Below are 2,581 nucleotides of genomic sequence, written 5' to 3'. Positions count from 1 at the left end.
TGTGCAAGAACGGGGAAAATATTTCTATGATGAAGTTGCCTTATGCATGCAAACTCCTAATCCAAGAGCTCCAATCAATGAACATTGTCCCCCGGTTAAAACTAGCACAAGCTTGATTATGGCGTCATTTGTATCTGAGGCATGACGCTTCGTAATATATGTTTGCCATAGCCAGATCATTTTTTTTGTTTTTAAGTTTCCTCTTAAAGAATACATTCCTATATACAAATTTTGGCAGTGATCAGCTCACTAACAGTGGTACTTAATATGGTTTTGTATATGAAGCAATGTTTGTGCTCTTTTGACTGGGACAAGAATAGTGCCTTTCTTTCAGAAAATATCTTCTTGTTTTAAGATGGCTATTAAAACATAGCCTCAGGATATAATAGAGAAAATGATCAAATACTTCCAACCTATAGTCGAAATCTCAACTACACGCTCAACCTTTCAATTAGACCTATTACCCTGATCTATTTTTTCCTATATTTATTACCCCAAAATCTCAACTCCACACTCAACCTTTCAATTAAACCTATTACTTGATCTATTTTTTTCTATATTTATTACCCCTAAATGCTGAGCTGGCAACATAAACCAAGTAAAAAGACTTTTATGCATTTCACGCGCCTGATCCACGCCTAAACAAAACAAAATATCTCTTTTATTTTTTCAATTTCATTTCCTCTCTCTTCTCTCTAAATCTTTCTCTCTCCTCTATTCTCTACTTTCTAAACCGCGATTTCATCAATTTTTTTGGGTGATTTTTGAATAGCAAAACAGCAATATCAACAAAAAAAACTACAAGAGATTAAAGAGAAGAAAAGAAAAAAGAATGTGGAAAGCAGTTCAAATAATCCAAGTCAAAAAAACACTTCTTCAAAGTCCAAGATGCCATGAAAATTGTAAGGATGTTGATTATTTTAAGCACTGTTTTAAGTTAGATCAGTTGACATGAAAATAATTTTATTTTGGTGTTGGAAAACAATTAAAGCGCTGTATATATATTTTGTTGATGAATATTGCCTAATGGTTGGTATGAATGATTATGTTGTGCTTAATGGTTGGTATGAATGATGATGTTGTGTGAAGTTGGAATGTTTTGTTGATGAATGTTGTCATTATCCATCATTGTTGTGTTAAATGGTTGTAAAGTTGATATAATGGCAACACAACATTGTCATTACACAATTTCAGCGTAAACACATAACAACAGCACGGGGCTTTGCCTAACAATACACAAATTTGCAATTGTAAACAATAACATAGCAACAAGACAAGATACTGCAAGTGTAAACAATAACATAGCAACAATACACGACACAATTTTGTAAGTGTAAACAACAACGTAGCAGGAACACAACACAATTTTGAATGTGCAAACATTAACATACCAGCAGCATGAGTGCAAACAATTACATAGCAGCAGCACAACAAACATATGAAGTAAGACTACGCAAAAGACACCATAATAAAACATAATCTGATATATTTAGAGAGGTATAAAAAATTTACACCATAGTCGACCATATCTAGCAACTACTTTCAGTTCATTTGTTGCTGATGAACATAACAGCAACACAAATCAAAATACATAAAAATATCTTCCTATTCAACCTACACCGTCTCCATCTTCCATTGAGCTTTTCTCCCGCATCAAGTTATCAATTTGGGCCCCTTTAAGCCATAAGTCTTTTTCCAACTCATTGATTTTGTTCACCAATCTTAGAATGATAAAATTTGATCTTGGATCCACTTTTTCTTCGTCCCTACATAGAAAAAAATTACATTTTGAGATTGAATTTTTTTTTTAGAAATTAGGACATTATCATAATTTGAATATAAATTGACAGCAAAATACAATGCAAAATACGTACACAATAGTAGGGGCAAGACCAACATTTTCTTCCCGAATTTGACTTCGACCATGAAGTTTGCAAGTCAACCAAAATACCATGTTTGCATCTCACAACAACATTGACCATTGGATCTGATTCATCCATACAAAGCTTATTCAATTTCGAATTTATCATTTCATGAATTTCAACAAAATCGTTCATCAAATTAAAACCCTAAATTAATAGTTGAACCAAATTACAAAACAAAATTCAAGAATCGAAGTATAAATTGGGATTAAAAGCTAAAAAGTAAGTTAAAGAAAGAGAAAAGAAAGAAAAAAAATGCTGGAACATGAAGGAAAATGGTGGAGAAAGATATGGGTCATATAAAGAGGAAGAAGATGACCGTTGGAAGAGAGAAAGTAATTTTCCATATTTATTTCATTAAATAAACAATAAATGACGTGTATAATAAACGTGGAGGGCTGAACTTTTAATTTTGGACGTGCTGGGACTAAACCAACGCACCTAGAGGGGGTGTTCTCACCTTCCTTGCCAGCTTAACATTTAGGGGTAACAAATATAGGAAAAAATAGACCAGGGGTAATAGGTCTAATTGAAAGGTTGAGTGTGTAGTTGAGATTTCGACTATAGGTTGGGGGTATTTGACCATTCTCTCGATATAATATTCTTGTTTGTTGCCTTGGTGCAGATCCATAGGATTTCGTTGTGATTATCATGTGGAA

General features: G+C 33.2%; 1 long non-coding RNA gene across 1 annotated transcript; it reads right to left on the bottom strand.

The window, feature by feature from the left end:
- Positions 1-1,464: 1,464 nt before the first annotated feature.
- Positions 1,465-2,353, bottom strand: LOC124893275. Its single transcript, XR_007050638.1, has 2 exons — positions 1,875-2,353; positions 1,465-1,766 (listed from the first exon to the last, which is right to left on the bottom strand). It is a non-coding gene; the product is annotated as an uncharacterized LOC124893275 (long non-coding RNA).
- Between the last annotated feature and the right edge of the window lie 228 nt (positions 2,354-2,581).

The sequence above is a fragment of the Capsicum annuum genome, unplaced genomic scaffold, assembly GCF_002878395.1.
Source record: "Capsicum annuum cultivar UCD-10X-F1 unplaced genomic scaffold, UCD10Xv1.1 ctg56778, whole genome shotgun sequence".
Classification (NCBI taxonomy): Eukaryota; Viridiplantae; Streptophyta; class Magnoliopsida; order Solanales; family Solanaceae; genus Capsicum; species Capsicum annuum.
The sequence above is the reverse complement of the archived record's forward strand: the minus strand, read 5'-3'. Positions and strand labels throughout refer to the sequence as shown.